General features: G+C 42.8%; 1 pseudogene; it reads right to left on the reverse strand.

Annotated features, from left to right (window-relative positions):
* Nucleotides 1-2,418: 2,418 nt before the first annotated feature.
* Nucleotides 2,419-17,247, reverse strand: LOC115316538 (annotated as a pseudogene).
* Between the last annotated feature and the right edge of the window lie 613 nt (nucleotides 17,248-17,860).

Below are 17,860 nucleotides of genomic sequence, written 5' to 3' on the forward strand. Positions count from 1 at the left end.
GATAGACGTGTGCTGATAGTTGACACTGTTATCAAGATAACGTTTCAAAATCGGGACATGTCCCGGAAATCCTAGCTCTAGTAATAATGATACTAACAAATAAATCTATAGTGTTCTGTTCATGGGGTTGACTAAACACTCTCGTGACGCGAGTAAGAAGAGAACGGTCAGTCAATTCAATTGCACAGTCGTGCTGCCGTATCTGCTGCGTACTGACGTTAACGTTTTATTTTTTGTAGATTTTTTTTTTAGTTTTTCTAGAAATAATATTTTCTTTTTACCAAATGGTTGTGCTTGTCATGGTACAGCAAAATAAAATTTGGTCTAATGCAGTCATTCACCAAAATGTAACCCTAATGCAAATATTGTTCGGGTCAGATGCGTCCGTGGCATGATTTTTGGCTGCCAGGATACGATTAAAGAATTAGCATTTTTGCAATTTACTACTCAATAAAAATAAATAAAGCTTCTACATTGTGAGAATGTGCGTGATATGCGTTGCTTGCTTGTAGGTTAGAACAAGGTACGTTTTACTGGGCTAGCTCCACATCCAAGTGATCAGACGTGACTTTGGACCGTTTTGCATGGCATTGCACCAAACAGGTTGAAAAAACAAAAAGTCATTGGTTTTCTTAATTTTTTTACCTAATAAACATTACTGTAAACAATACCTGTAAATAAATGTAGATTAAAGAAATATGGCTTGTATTTACTGATGTTTTCGTTTTCATAGAACTACTCATAGCACGTGTTTTCAAAGTTAAAGTTTCGCGCTATAATAACATTTAGAAATGATTAACTATACAACCCTTCAAGAATCGTGTGCCTGACACTTCACGGTTCAATCACTTTTAATGTTTTCCTTGCGCTCCCTCTTCTTTCTACTGGCATACCAAAATTAAGTTCAAGCTATCTACGCTTTCAAACTCAGTCCCGATTTCTTGAAGTGCCTTCCTCTTCATCTAACAAAAGTTCTCAACATCTATGATAAAATGTTCCATGCAAAATCCCTCCCCTCCTCTCCATGTGTAAAAACATAAAGATCACTCATACACAAAATGTAAGACGTGGCTGTACCAGCCCTCATTGACGTTAACCTTTATTGCTTATTTGTTTATTTTAATTTTATTTTAGCTAAATGAATATATGCGGGCAAGTAGTATTAAAGGGCCCTGCAATCATACTTAAGCATCTACCTTTTTTGCGGTTTCCACGTCCCTTGGGGTTCGGGCAAGCCAGCAGGCACGGAGAGAGTAACTAAATATCAGTGCGCCTTATTTTAACCGGACGACGCGGAAACCTCCTCCACCGACGAGGGCGACCCGCGGTACTGAAAGTGCACCAAATGTGACGTTTTTGGTCCTGGGCTTACTACTGGTCAGAGCCGTAAAAGCTTCTTTGTAGTCGAAATACAAAATATAGGTGGGGTGAACCGTTTCAATTATTTATGAAACTAGTTGTTGTTCAGTATTTTAGGACAAAAAAGAAACAAATGCAGTTCATAAAGTACGGAAACAAGAAATGACCCGTTGACATACCCGCCACTAAGCGGTGAAAAAGGCGGCGCATACTAGAAAGGGGTATTGGGATCAGGCGCCGACGCGGAAAGGTCCCGGATGCACGCGGCGGCGCTGCTGTCGTATGGGCAGGAGGATCCGACCGGCTCCGAGCTTTCCGAAGGCCTTCGGCGAGAAGCTTTGTCTTGCGGTTTGGCCGTTTCGCGGTATGGCAGCGCAAGGTAGCTCCCATTCTGAACGGATCTTTACCCCGTGCTTGCTGTCGTTGGTGGCCAGTGAAGTTTCATGCCGAATTAGCATTTAATCGCGCAGCAAATGCAATGAGAGCCGCTCTGGCTGCCCGCTGCATACAGCCTATTCAGAACACGCTTTAACGGCACCCTCCCGCGCCGTCGACACGGCCGCCGTGAGCTCTCGAAGAGCTCACTATTTTTCTTGTAGTTCACGGCCACTCTCAAGCTACCAAGGACGTCATGAGGGAGGTTATTTTCTGCTTGTTTTTGTAATTTTAATTTTCCTATAACTTTTAAGATAAAGGAAATTTCTAGAAAGGAAAAGTTTCACTAAGTTACTACGTTCAGTGCGCTCAGGTTCGGTGCAAATTAAAAGTTAGTAAAAAAGTCATTGCAGGGCCCCTCTAAGTGTTACTACGATATACGTGACGTGCTTGCTCTTGTGCTTAGAAAAATTTACACGTGAAGCTGCTGGATGAGGGGGGGTAGATATTTTATTTGACCTGCAACTTAGATATCTCTTTATTTCAACGTTCTAGATTTGTATAAAAGAAAGCATATTGCTCTTGAAATAGACGGAATGTGCTAACATATGTTATATTGAGTGTGCAAAAGAGACCACGTGCTGAAAACCAAGCGCATTCAAATCATTCTCCGTTTTGACTGCTTTACAGTTCTCGGGTCAGTTTCATGTTGCACGGAGACGGGCACACCTCACGAAAGGCAATATTTGCATTCGTGCATTTGAAATCGGCATCATATATCTTGTACGCTTGACTATTGTTTTTGCTGGTGATATCGGTGACATCTGGAACACAACATATTAAAGAATTGTGGTTAATGCGGGAATAACCTCCGACAACCGCCGAAAGAGTGGTTCGAAAGTAATTGATAATATACAACTTCATGACTTTACACTCCTCTAGAATAGAAGGAAGGCAACCTTGGGAAATTAAGGGTTGTCTTTCTTGTTTTGTTTGAGCATAGAAGGTATCGTGCCAGCATCATGTGTGCGTTATGGTTAGTTAAGCTTTGCTACCTTGAGCGTTGGGCGGTGTTGGAGGTGTTGAAAACACGACAGACTTACGAGGCCACCGGGTTTATGAGAATTATCATGATAAGTTTTTTTTTCTTTTTGAAGAGTGAAGTGGGCGATAATTATGCTTTAATGTGATGTTTCCATAGGTTCTACAAATGCTTTACTAGGAAATACATCTTCCAACACAAATAGATATGGCCTTGATGCCGGAATCTTTAGCGTTGTGTGAACGGCTCGACGCAGGCCGCAAGCAGCAAGCAACATTGAGGCACTTATCACTGGGACTGCCGTCATCTATCGTCGTGTCAACCCGCCGAGACAGCGAAGGCAGCCGTCTCCACTGTCGTGGTGAATCCGGTATCTCAGTACGTCCCGGCAGCCCTCTACCCTGGCACAGCGTGATAGTGCGATGCGCATAGGTTTTCTCAGGCGCAGGAGTTTCCAAACCGCTCGAGCAGGATTTGGGGCTGGAGGCACGCGTTCTAATGCAACTGAGCGAAGTAGAGTGTATTCTTAAAATAAAGTATTTGGGTTCTCAGGCTTTTTTGAGTCATACTTGGTACTGCTGCTTGCACTCTCGTATCTCGATGGCGATTCCCATTGAGTCGCTTGGTGTATCTCGCTTGTTACCATTTATTATGTCTGATTATGACTACCTACGAATATTTAGGGGACTAATAATATTTTTACGTGTACACAAACAGCTCAATTCCTTTTGTGTGGTACAGAACGAATATAACATAACTTAAAAACAAAACACGCACACAGATATCAAATTGCGCGAGTAATTTAGTGGCAAGATTACGACGAAATGTTGTCGCATATGAATTATTTCAAGGTAGGAACAATCACGCTCGTGAAATTCAAGTTGCATTCTCATAATAGGAGCCGTGGTAAAAAGCGCCTGCGGGTAGAAAATTTGTGAGTACGGCTTTTGTGCGGTGGGACGTGAAAACAGACAAAGATCAACAAGACAGGCGAGCGTACAATTGAATTGAGAACCGTATACAAAAAAAAACCAGATAACACCGCCTATCGAACAAAGAGCATAAGGCAAGTTCCTTAAGTAGCACATGATAACTCTGGTACAACAATGCCTTTTCTTTGTATGCCTATGGACTGCCTACTATGGGCTCTGTAGGCTTTATGTTGCCTTGGCCCGAGTGTCACGCTTTTTCGTCAACACTGGGGAGAGTGGCACTTTGGTTATAACATTCCGTGCATAAAGACATTTTGTGCTGAAAAAGTGTAACAAAAACTATCATTTTGTGAAGCTCGATCTCGGTCGCTGGAAGTAACAACGACTAGCTTTGTTGCTGAAGTTATGGTCACGCACGCGTTTTAGTAAAAGTACACTGAACTGGAATAAAATATATTTCAAAGGTCACAGAGGACACGTATTTTATAAAATGATCTTTCCACAAGAAAAATAATCGTGCATTATTTACGCCGTCTCACGCAATTCAGGTGGAGGTCACGGTCCGCTCCAAGACCCGACCATAGATCAGTGTTCCCGACCATTACGGCTTAATTGGCTTGGCTGCAACAACGCACAAAGTTGGGAGAGTTGGTTTGACATCATGAAAGTGGAAGAGCGCAAAACTAAACGAGGGACGCGTAGAAGAGATAACGACAGACACAGCGCCGTGTCTGTCGTTACCTCTTCTACACGTTCCTCGTTTAGTTTCGCGCTGCCCCACTTTCATGATGGCTTAGCTGCTCGGCCAATCATGCTTGCAAATATAGTGCCTAAATTTCGTGATATCTGGTGCGTCTAACCTGGCTACGATGCCTGGAACGCGTCCCCGACTGGTGTGTTTATCGCGTCCAAAAAGGTGGTCCCTAAATTTCCGCCTGATGACGTCATAGGGAGTCATGCTCTCGCCGGTCGTGATCCTGGCGAAGTCCCAGCAACGTTGGTGTCTCTGGCAGACGCCTGTTCTGCTGGAGGTCGCTCTCCAGTGTGACAGTCCATGACGCTTCAGCAACCAGGAGTTGGGACGCCGTGTAGACAGTGACACTCGCGTTCGCTCGTGATTTTCGCCAGCATCTCTACGACCAACCGTCAGGATCGTATCATCCGACAGCATGACATTTCGGCTTTTATGATGTCGTCTGTTGCCACTGGGGGAGCACTTTTGATGTACTGAATCTTTAGAACGCCAAAGACACCAGTCGGAGACGCGCTCTTGACACCATTGTCTTGGCCTCTGACACCGCCTGCTAGTACTACGAGCAGACGCGCTGCAGCCCCCGGCACCGTCTACTATTTCACCACTGTCTATCGTCGTCTGCGATGCCAGTAGTACGCGGACATGAAAGCTGAGCGTCGGCATCCGTTTGCGTCTTCGTGCGTTTGCTATTCCGCCCCTGTCTAGAAATTATAACGCTCGCTAGACGCGACCATGAACAAGGCGCTTTAGCGTTTCATCATGCACGACTCGAGGTCCAATAGCAGCGTCTATCAGGGTCTGTCGATGTGCGGCAAAAAATGACTGAGAAACCTGCAAGCCCCCCCCCCCCCGGGTGGTCTGTGATCTGCGGAAATATTCTCAGTGTGCTCGTTATTGTTCTTGGTTCAGCGTGCTGTCCAGTTCTGTTCACTCTACTTAGCGACCACGTGATGGTGTATTCTGTGCACTTTACCCAGTGTTTCGATAGGTATCCCATAGTGAGTTCATTTCGCTGCGAAAACTAAGTGTCTTTATGAGCCTGATCACGAACATCCCTTTCAGTTTTGTCAGGTGAATTTCCGTGTAAGGGAAAATTTCTTTTTGGTGTGGGCGAGTGTGAAGGAGTGTATTCCCGACTCATTCGGTAATGTACGTGCGGTCACGTGTGTGTGTGTGTGTGTGTGTGTGTGTTTGTGCGTGTGTGTGTGTGTGTGTGTGTGTGTGTGTGTGTGCGTGTGTGTGTATGTGTGTGTGTGTGTGTGTTTGTGTGTGTGTGTGCCCCACCGTGGCCTTCGCGCCAGAGTACGAAGAATCCTCGCCTCGCGGCCAGCGGAAGAAAAGCGAGGTGAAAAGGAAGAAGTGAACAGGGGCCGTTAGCCATCGCAAGCCTTCGGACCGAGAAAGTGTTTGTAGTTGTCTGTGTCGCGGAGTCGAGCTGAGTTTAGATGAAAACCACATGCGCCGGAACTAGTGCTGGGAATTGTCTCTCCTCGGCATCTGGCCCCGCAGATGGTGTATGTGCAACTCCTAACCAGAGTCTTCACACGGGCGATGTATCATATTCGTCTTGAAACGTACGAATCCTCCCACTTGAGAGCCTCAGCTGGTAAGTTATTATGACACCATTATGGATATTCTAAACAGTTATAGTGACGAAAGGCGATCAAGTCTTCTGAAGCTGACCAAAAGCTTGTCAAGGTGGTTCTACCGCGCGTGCCGCTGAGCCGATTTGCTGTTAGTTGGCCTATTTCTGCGCAGCTTCTCTCCTTTTGAAAACGTGTGCGTGGAGCGTGGTGCTATTGCTTCGATACAATCAGCACTAATGGCACTGAATTATTTAACACCGGGCATCATACTGCATGAGCATCTGGCAACCTAGAACTCAAGGTTATATTTTTCTTCTTTGGGTTATTGAATTAGTAAACTATTTCCTGCGGGTTCGGCCGTGACGAACTTTTAAGATGATTATCACGGGTTGTCTTTTTGCTACCTGTTGCTATTATTGGTGCCAGGCGAGACAGGCTCTTGTTTTCTTCAGCTCACTAACAGGTCAGGTTTGCACGCTTAGTCACGTTTGTCGTGTGTCATCAGCCTAGTGCTCTGTGCGTTAATTTATTTTGTCATATACCGCTGATTCGACTTATCATTAATAGAACGATAGTTTTATCAGCCACTAGTACGTCGCATCAGCTACTACTAATTGCACTTGACTTTGCCATAGAATCTGTCCACCGGATCACCCTGATACTTGCTCATAAGATTCTGATATTTTTTAATGGCCTAACTCATCCGTGGCAGAGGTTTAATAGCCTTCAAGTGCATCTAAAATGTCTTCAGACCAAACTTATTTAAAAGGTCGGCGGATAAGCTCGAGATCTACACTCTGCGCCCGGACAGCGCGTGTACTTGTTCACGTGCTACTTAAGAGTTCATTCCCAATGTCTTTTAATTTACCATAAAAATTTATATTGTTTTAACTACCAAGAGAGTATAGTCTAACGAATCAATGTGAGTTCAGGACTGTACTTAAAACACCACAATGAAAGAAAATACTTTGCGCTGGAGGAACGCGCAGCTCTCGACAAGCATTGTTTTTGCTCAAAACACTTCTGCCTCTTCTTCCCCGGGAACCGGTCTACGTGCGCCCTGCCCGCAGCTGTCTTTTATTGGCGCAACATTCCGCGTTAGAATATGTTCATGGCATGGGAAAATTTGTCGCGGCGCTGTCACTTGTTCGTTCAAACCAGTGTTTTATTTTCTAGAATATGTTTATTACTTATCCCCTAGGTCGTGTGTGAGGTCTATAGATTATTCGTAAAATAAAGCACAGTCAATACAGTCAAAATTGAAAATATATACATTATACTAATTCAAATATTATTACACAACTAGATAGCCCTGTAAAAGTTTAATTGTTGTCTAAGTTCGTATTCTCGGCCTAATGCTGTCAAACAATAATGAAACTGAAAGTAACGAAGATGTACTGTTTTAGCTTTTAAAAAATGAAAGCTGCTTACAACTCCCTGTAACGCCGAATTAGAACGCAGCTCTTGAGGAGGAGGAGGGAAGGGCACTGGGGGGGGGGGGGGGTTAAACTAACCAGGGGGGGGTCACGTGACCTTGGGGGGTCACGTGACCTTGGGGGTCACGTGACCCCCAATGCCGATGATGTCATCACTGACGCCACTGATGACGTCATCAGTGACGATGACGATGCGGGTACCGATGACGTCATTAGTGACTTCACCAGTGATGTTGACGATGACGATGCGAATGTCGGTGACGTCATCAGTGACGTCACTGATGACGTCATCAGTGATGATGACGATGACGATGCGGATGTCGGTAACGTCATCAGTGATGATGATGACGATGCGGATGCCGGTGACGTCATCAGTGATGATGACGATGTGGATGCCGGTGACGTCATCAGTGATGATGACGATGACGACGTGGATGCCGGTGACGTCATCAGTGACGATGACGTCATTGGGGGGTCACGCAACATCGACGGGGGTCACGTGACCTCAGGGGAGTCACGTGACCAGGGGTCACGTGACCTCGGGGGGTCACGTGCCCCCCACGAGGTCACGTGACCCCGGTGGGGGCTCGCGCGGTGCATTATGGCACATTTCCCATGATGCACCGGGGTCACGTGACCTCGGGGGGGTCACGTGCCCCCTACGAGGTCACGTGACTCCGGTAGGGGGCTCGCGCGGTGCATTATGGGACATTTCCCATGATGCACCGCGCGGTTACGCCGACGCCGACGCCGACGCCGACGGCGACGGCGACGGCGACGCCGACGGCGACGCCGACGCCGCTCAAGCCGGAAACGGGCCCCTAAGAGCTGCGCTCTAAAATAACAGTACCAGTATTTTGTTACATTTGCACAAATCATCAAATATCAGTAACGCGTTACTGTTCGACGACTAACAAGTAAGGCTATTTTGTTGCTCATTTTTGGTGACGAGCACAAAACTGTTTCTCTGTTGCGACTTGCATTTATTGGCGACTTGAGCGATCGAAAGCGTCGAAAGCGTCGCACAAGGTACTGACGTCACGAAAGGTAACCGAACGAGGGCGCCACCGAAACATCTCGCCACTAATACACTCAGGAATAGCTGGTCTGGTACGTACATTCCTTGTCCCACATATAACACCACAAAAACTACAATTCGACGTCCAGTGCACTGATGTCGATCCCACGATGCCGACTTTCACGAGCGGCTTGATAGTTTAGTGAAACAACGTAGTAGTTAATGAATGCGAAGCGCAAGTTCGTCTGTTTCTTTTGCAGGGGTTATGGTGACGTCAAAACGCCGGGCTGTGATTGGTTCTAATTGAAGGATAGTGAATAGACCTCAAAGCAGCTTGCTTTGAGGTCTATACACTATCCTTCAGCTGGAGCCAATCAGAGCTCAGCGTCGTTCTGACGTCACCGCAACTCCCGCGCAGGAAGCAGACGACTTGCTCGCCGCATTTAATAAAGACTACAGGAAAACACTCACGGTCTTGCTTGCACTGCTGCAAAGCATCGGGATTTGTTTTGTAGTCTTTGATACGTAAATTAGCTATTTAGTAAGTTATAACACAGAGTTATCAAGCCGCTCTTAAAAGTTGGTATCGTGTATTCGACGTAATTGGCCTGAACGTCAAAATATATTTTGGGATGTTATATATGGGACAAGGGACTGTAAGTACTAGACCTCCTATTTCTAAGAGTGTATGTCGACAAAACTTTACACCAAAGATGCAGAAATTGTGCATGAACACATCTTATGGCCGCACAATTTCATGGACATTTTACCTAGATGTAAATAGAACCTCACGCCGTCCATTGATCTAAACCACCAGCAAAGGATCGTTTCCCCCTTTTTGTGAAGATGATCCTAATCCCGAGTAGCACTTCAAAGCAACGCGTCTAACTTGACACAAGCTTGGCAATCCAATAGGTGCCTAGCTTGGGCCTAATACCGTTTTGCTCCAATGCATTAGTTAGTGCTCGAGAAAATTTCTTTGGCATTTTTATGGGTTTTTGTTTGCTCGCCACATAATCCCAATCTTCCAGACTTGAACAAAACGTCCCACATATGAATCGTAGAAACATCAGTGAAGCATAAATCTGGCACTAGCTCCCGAATTCAGCCCAAAGTTGCTACATGAAAATCGAACAACGAGGCGTGAAGCCCAACTATGGTAATTTTTTCGCGATTTAGGCCCAAAGGTACCATAAAACAGACAAACTAAAAACAGCGAAGCCTAACTTTTCCAATTGTTGGTTCAATTAGAGCCAAGATACCCACACACGGGTCACAGAAGGCAAAGTTTGGCTCAACATCGGCTTCTTCGTGCTCTTCAAGGCCTAGATTTTTCTAGACAAAAACCAAATTTTGACCCGAAGGACTGTGCCACGTGGGCAGGCATTGACGGTCTATAACATGATTTATTTTTCCTTAGTTCTGTTGAAATATTTTTATTGTTGAACGATGACAGAGCCACACCCGTTTCTGAACCGTCCTTCAATATTTTGTTTTTGCTTTTATTTTCAAAGTATGTAATGGTAGCATTATACATACAGCTCCATTCACATAAAGCACCTACCATTGGTGTTATAAGACGCTAGCCTTGGGAAATGGCTTATTTTCAACTGACTTAAAAAGCAAAAAAAAAATCTCCATTGACTTACCAAGTTTCACGTAAAGAGACTTTCCTTTGGAATATCTTACAACCGTTATATCCTCAGTCGCAGCTGGATCGAAAAATTATGACTCATTAGAACGAAAGTTAGAACCGATTTTTTGTGTGGTGATTCTTATTTCGTTAAGCTAAACATTTGAAGAGTTAAGAAAAAAATCAGTAGTCGAAACATTTTTATTACAAATAAAACACTGACGTGTGACATGCAGCTTTATCTAAAAGTTGTGTGCTTATGCATAATTGTGAAGATTAATGGATGAGACAGTTTGATAGGGTTGAGAGCAATTAAAAAACAAAATATAAAATTAAAATTTTATTCCTGTGAACTGTTAATTTCCTTGCGATAATACATTTTTTCTTGAGAAGTAAAGTCGGCATGCAAAGATTTTGTGTTGCGAAGATGGGTTTTGAACACCTTTCGTGCACATTAGCAGCTGTTCTGTATAAAAAATACATCATGTAACACTGCTGCTCAGGCGTAAGGCTTCGCAGGGAGCACAATATTGAGAGCAATTAAAAACAAAATATAAAATTAAAATTTTATTCCTGTGAACTGCTCATTTCCTTGCGATAAAACATTTTTTCTTGAGAAGTAAAGTCGGCATGCAAAGAGTTTGTGTTGCAAAGATAGGTTTTGAACACCTTTCGTGCACATTAGCAGCTGTTCTGTATAAAAAATACATTATGTAACACTGCTGCTCAGGCGTAAGGCTTCGCAGGGAGCAGAATGTGATTATAATTGTTCACCAGAAACGTTAGTCATCTTCAAAATTAAAAAAAAAAAATTGATCTAAACTTGCTTCAAATTAACAACTTCATTTTGTGTGATCTAGATAATTTGACTGTGCGTGCATTAAGCGAGGGAAAGTGTAGTATAAAATATTAGGGTTCAGTACACTGTAATATATCGAAAGAAACCCCCGAAAGATAACCCACCCCAATTTTCGGTGTGATTTGCTATTTTGTAAAAAATAATCGAAAGATAGCCCCTTTCTAGCTGGCGGTGGCCAATGGTGACCTCGGCAGAATTAGTGTTACTAAGTCACTCCAAGATATAAGCCAGCATTGATAGCTGGGAGCGACAGTTTTCTATGCTCCATTGCCACTTAATGTGAAAACAAGAATTCCAGGTCACATAAATAAATTAACATTTTTTTTAATTTTTTGTATTTAACCCCCAAAAGTTAGTCCACTCCTCATTTTTACACATTTTGCTCTCGCCTTTAGGGGGGCAATCTCTCGGAATATTACAGCACTTAAATTATAATTTTGATGTTTGGTGCACACGTGCGTAGATGTATATAAATGTTTCATCCAGGTACTCTTTGTCATATCTGAGATTTTGGGAGTTTAAACGCTTCAACGTATTAAGGTGTGTACCATGCACTTGATGAGAAACAATAATTCAACTGCATAAATCATTATATTTTCTAAATAATAAAGCAGTTCCAAATTATAAACTGAATAATATTTTTTACAATTGATTGCACCTGAAATGTTAAAACATTGTGCATATAAACATTAATTTGAAGTAGAAGTAGTCGAAAACACCTGCATCTTACGTTTACTCCAAGACTCAAGTACACACAAAACTGTACTCAAGAATGCGATGTATTTTAGTAATTAAAATATACGTTCACCAATTAAAAAAATTATCATTAATTTTTTTTTAAATAATTAAATACAAATCTAACAAAAATATCTAGCACAAATCTCAGTGAACCGACAAAACCACGGACAGATTTTTCCGGCAGAAACTCATCTTTTCTCGTGTATTTTTCAAAACGACAAGTGGTCCAAACAGGAATAACAGCCGAGGTATCAAAGGTCTTAGAGTTTAAAAAAGTGTAACTATAGATTTTTTAAATAATGTCTGCTACTTAGCCATCCAATCACTTGAGTTGCTGGAGGGACTGTATAGGTGGAATTTAAAAGTGTTAGGCATTTGGGATTACATCATCGAATCTATTTTAAAGTTGCGTCGGCGGAGTTTTGCTGAATAGTTTGATATCTATGCAGTAGTCAGGGCGTCTTTTTTCATTTTTTTATAATGGTTACATTCTGCAATACGACAATCGTCAGAAATATGAGACTACTCGTGTCTATGCGTTAAAGAAAAGTTCTGCTTCAGCACAGTTGTTGCTCTTCTTATCCGTAAATTGCATTAAACTTTGACGTGAGCGATTGTGCGAATTCATCGTTTTATCTGTGTGCATAGGTCAATTAATGTGCGACGGTTTTGCAGTTTATACTTCTTTGTTACAAAGATTATTCTTTTTATGAAAAAAAGGCATACAATGGAGGTTAGTTAATCAAGATACATCATGTAGATTAGCAATAAGATAAGGGCCCATCATTCGAAGCTTAGTTATACTCTCCTCATATGTCTTTAATAGATGTGAAAAAAGCCGATCGGAAAAAGGTAGTGTATAGCTTCTTTTCGCTATAGATACGCGAGGTGCTAAATGGTCGCTACTTCTCCAGTTCTATTGTGTGAATATTTTACTCACTTGAAGTGTTGAAGACACCGAAACCTCTAGCGGCATCGTAATATGCCTGGAAGTTGCCCCTAAATCGGAAACGAGTTCTTAAGCAAACGATATAAGATATGCCATATTATTTAATTAGCTTGAACCTAAAAGCCTTATGATATTTAAGGTGTCCTAGATAAGGAGAGTCAGGCAATGTGATAAAAAGTTCAAAAGACGATTGTAGAGATAATCTTACTCTATTGAGATAATCCGGATGTGCGTTGAACAATCTCTCACGGAATCGTGAAATATATGACTGATCACTTGTTAGATAAAGAGTAATCACGCCCTTATGATATGGTGCTGCGAGTAGAATATATATATATATATATAACTTGAGACTACAGCAGTCACGGGGAAAAGTTAATGTCCTTGAGCACGTGTTTTGCCAGTTTCCATCAACACTGATATATATTAATGGTATAAGACCGTCATGTCTAGCGCTACATTTAAGACCAGTAGCAAGTATGAGCTAACAAAAGAACATTAAGTAATATCGTGGGGGGCAGTTATATTCTTTTAACGTATACGCTTACTCTTTCTATTGTCCACGGTTAAATAGCGTAATGCCCTACAATTCTTTTCAAACTCGATTTTATTAAAAAAAAAATCTTTTATGATTGCAATTTTATTAAATTATTTACATTAGTTTTGTGCCCCACAAACAGGTGTGCAGTGGCCTACACTTCAAAATAATGATGATTCGCATCACAAGAAGAAATGTTGATATGTCAAAACGAAAGAAAGACGTCAATGCGCTTTCTGTTTGTTTGTATTTAAAATTTCCAGGGTTGGGCAGAAATACTCAAAAATGTATTTGGAAATACAAAAACTGGGATACATTAAAATAGTAGCTAAAATACTGATACTGCAATACATCTGAAAAAGTGTATCGCGATACGTATCGGAAATACATTTTAAAAAGAGTCAAAAAGTATTTGGAAATACAAATACAGGGATACATTTTAGGGATTGCGGAAATACAAATACAGAAATACTGATACTGCAATACATTTTTCACATTTGTTTGAGACGCCAACTGAGATGAAGCTTGAAGTGCAAGTTTTTGATCCCCAAATTACTTTCCCGTAGGCTTGGCACCTTGCCTTGAAGGTAGTGAATTCGGACGACGAGGAGTCTTCAATGGGCTCGAAAAAACGTCCATCAAGGACTGACCGCGGTCCCTTAGCTGACATCCTGTCTGTCTGACGAGGGATGCGAAAAGACTTTGACCTCTAAATAAATTTTATGTCATTCTAAATCACATCGAAGCGTCACCACGCCCTGTCCAATTGTGCAACTGTCAACATTTATCACATCCCGAAGGAAAAATTTATCAATGTAACCCTGTTTGGCAGTCAATGTTTTCTAGTGGACCGCTGACTGTGCCTGACTGTACCTCAAACATGTCTGATTGGCCAACAAGTTACTATGACCGACAGTCAAACTCCAGTCAAACTCCACTTGTCGGCTTTCTGATGGTTTTCTGGTGGCAGACGGCCGCCGCGAAATTCCATCAAGATGTCTTGGTGGCGATTCTGATTGTGCATCGATTGGCTCTGACTGTACGTCAAAAAGCTTTGACGTGCAGACAGACGTACGGTCAAAGGACGTAAAGTTCGTTCGGATACCACTATTTCGTCAAATCTATGAATACGAAAAATAATCTATGCACAAGAAAACGATTTTGAGACGTGAGCCCATAAAACCGCTGATGTTAGAGATATGACGCGCAGCCGACCGACAACCTTGATCAGAAGCCCGCCGAAACGCCGAAAACGCCACTTCGCTTCGCCCATAAAGGCTTCGCCGAGCTTTCATGAACGATCGCTCTTGACTCGTTTTGTTTGCCCGCTTGCTCCAACCTGTCGATCCTGCCCGGGCTCTACAGTGTTCTATGTTTTTGTAGAATTTCTACTCTGCAAGACCCAGCCTGTTGTGAGTACCGGTAATGTAAGGGACTTTAGCGGTGTAGTTGAAGACGACAAGTTGTACCAGGTCTACTGGGCCGGAGACGCGCGAACAAAAGGATCGTTCTACGGTGCGAAAGTACTCTACATGGCAGGTGAGTAGAACTGAAGTACGGCGAGTGATGTACGAGTGCGTTGCATAACATGCTGAAATATTAACTGCATTTGCAACCGAAGCACCTCGTGTAAAACGAATGGTGAAATCGTGTTTTCCTAACCAACCGCGTAGCTTAGGGGTTACGGTGTGCGATTTGTACGCAAGTGGTCGCGGGTTCGATCCGCGGTAATCCTGCTTTTTTTTTTTTCCTTGAACATTTTGTTTTATCGAGGCATTTGGCGATATTTATGAGTGCGTATAGCTTTACTGTTTTATAAATGCTGCCCTTGTTGACGAAAATCCCTTGGCAGTGGCAGTCAGACGTCATCTGATGGTCCATCACGGTCCATCACGTTCCAACAAGGCTGCTGACTGGCAGTCAGTGTCCCAAATTACGTATCTTGATGGAATTTTCAATAGGGATGACGTCACGGTGGGATGAACTGGTATTTTTTATCTGTACGTGTGGCCTTGAACATGAAACTTTACCACGCTGCTGTATGAAAGAACAATACGTACTTTCGTTGTAGGTTACCTCGATGAAGATCGTGCAGGCAGTGTTATTTGGAATTTTCGAGAATAGTAGACCACCCGAAGCATTCTGAAACACATGTCTTATCTTCAGTTACGGTTGAAAAAACGATACCATGCATCCCTGTTGTGAAGGTCCTTCCTGCCGACCCTCCATCACCAACGCATGAATTGCAGTCCTCAAGTTTCGTTTTGCATACTCCGAATAGAAACCTCATGGATGGCGACCTGATATTGGCGGCACAGGTGCGAGCTCTCCGAGAAACGGCGCGCTCGAGACGAGTCGCAGGTGTACGAAGTCTGGGTTAGCACAGAGAGGCCACGTCTGAGCTCCTTCCTGGGCTCGGATCACCAGAACAGCAGGTCACTTTCACGTCGGCAGAGGACGTACCCTTGAGCCGTGCAATATTACGGGCGCAGCCGCAGACGCATTCGAATATGTGTTGAACTTCACTGGGTAAGTCATCCTACTATTTCAAGCCAACCACCGCCAGGCTCGTGCTGCAACGGACTGACTCAGCTTTTCCGGCTGGGTGTACTGTGTACGCTAAGGCAAGAGAGACGGTTAGCAGCGAGCTTTGGATGCCAGCAAACAATGACTCAAGAAACCCCTACCTAAAAACCTGCGGCACAAGATGCTCTGACTCCACTCCTTGCACGCCACCTGGTTCGAGTCGCCGTACTACGCAACACTTCTCAGAAAAGAGAAGAGGACGCATAGAAAAATAGTTTGGAGAAACGGAAGGAACCTTGGTCAGCATGGTAACAATGCCCAAGCATCTCCCTGACCCTGGTGCCCTCAGAAGTAAAAAAAAAAAAAAGCGTTCTGATTTGTTTTGTTTTTTTCCGGGGGGGGGGGGGGGGGGGGGAGGGGTGGGGGGAAGTATTTCTCAAGAAATGTAACGAAATACATTTCACCCTGATTGTATTGCCATACAAAGGAACATTCAAAATGTATTTCGATACAGGAATACAGATACTGGCAGAGAAAATGTATCGCGATACAGAAATACAGATACAAAATGTATTTCTGAAATACTATCGCGATACATTTGTATTGCGATACTGCCCAACCCTGAAAATTTCAATGTAAAATGTTTCTAGCTTTGAATCGAATTTGTTAAAAACCAGTGGAAGATGTATAATAAAATAAGATTTTAGTAAAACAGAAGTAAAAAGCAGTAAAAGTGCATGACTAGACCTTTGAGGAAAAGGCAAGTACGCACAATGCAGTAGCGCTGTGCAATCAACGACATCATCCACAACATTATGCATAAACATAAAAAACACGCACATATGTATAACATCTTTATCGCAAACTATGCATGGCGAAGAAAATAAATTTGTACCGTATAAACTACCGCCAAAATGTTCACAGAAGTACTGGGAGCGTGTGAAAAGCGGAGTGGTGCATGAAAGTTTCCCCTTGTCCTACAGGCGCATTTGCGGATAATAAGAAACGCAAACACCGCACGACTGCATTTAGAAGGTATAATTATCTCTATCTAATTAAAAACCTAATTATACTAAACGATATGCATCTAATATTAGGCTGTTTGAGAGAGGCAACCACGCAACCCATTTCATTTCTATGTAAAACGCAGGTTTTACACGACCATTTCGGCCGCGGTGAAACGCCCAACATCACAATGAGTCAGCGATCACACGCTCCGGGAACGCACTTCTCATAACATAGGAAAGCCGAAAACAGGTATTCATGTTTAAATCTACAGAAATGTATTGTACTCTTATCATGTTCCTTAAAGGAGACTACGCTCATACGCACTTCACGTATGAGTTTGGAGTTCCCTTTGATGCAGACTAAAGGATGGCCGTGGCCACCGATGTGGTTGAATTGTTCCCGTCTAAAAGAACTGTACAATTGACGGACCCCGGGGGATTAACGCTGCTTCCGTTGGCGTAGCCCTGGTATATCAGGAATGGCCTTGTTTTCATATCCTTTAAAAGTAACAAAACACAATTTAAAAATCACGGAATCGTAATATGCGTTGCCCGCGTCTCGCTATGCTAATGTGGTGCCTTCCTTATAGTATTAAAGCGAAGTAAATTAGTTTAATGGGGACAAAATATATTCATATATACCTAATTTCTTGGTTTAACTGTTGTATTACATTAAAGAGGAGGGTATGCTCTCAATGAAAGGGCATCTATATCAGCCTTTCATATTGTAGGACCTACAAAATATTACTTAATAAACCGACAGTATACTATGTAATGCGGCATGTTATTAAAGCAGGTTAAATTCTCGAGCACCTGGTTCTGAATTTCAGAAGACCACATAATTGCTGAAGTCGAGCTTGTATGCCTATATTTAAAAAGCATTGTCTAGATTGCAAGTTTCGCCTACATACAGCATACAGGATATATTTTTCTAAAATTGAAAATAATTTCAAAAAAGGACACAAGAAATAAAGAAAAGATTGCTTCATATTAATGTGCACGAATTGTTTCAGATTTGCTGAAAGAAATGTTGTCTTTTAAAAGTCAAAGCGCAGGTTTACACATGAAGTGCTTAAGCCACTATTTCCCTACAAAAGCCATACTAGCT

This window comes from Ixodes scapularis, unplaced genomic scaffold (assembly GCF_016920785.2).
Source record: "Ixodes scapularis isolate PalLabHiFi unplaced genomic scaffold, ASM1692078v2 PGA_scaffold0__279_contigs__length_252992795, whole genome shotgun sequence".
Lineage (NCBI taxonomy): Eukaryota > Metazoa > Arthropoda > Arachnida > Ixodida > Ixodidae > Ixodes > Ixodes scapularis.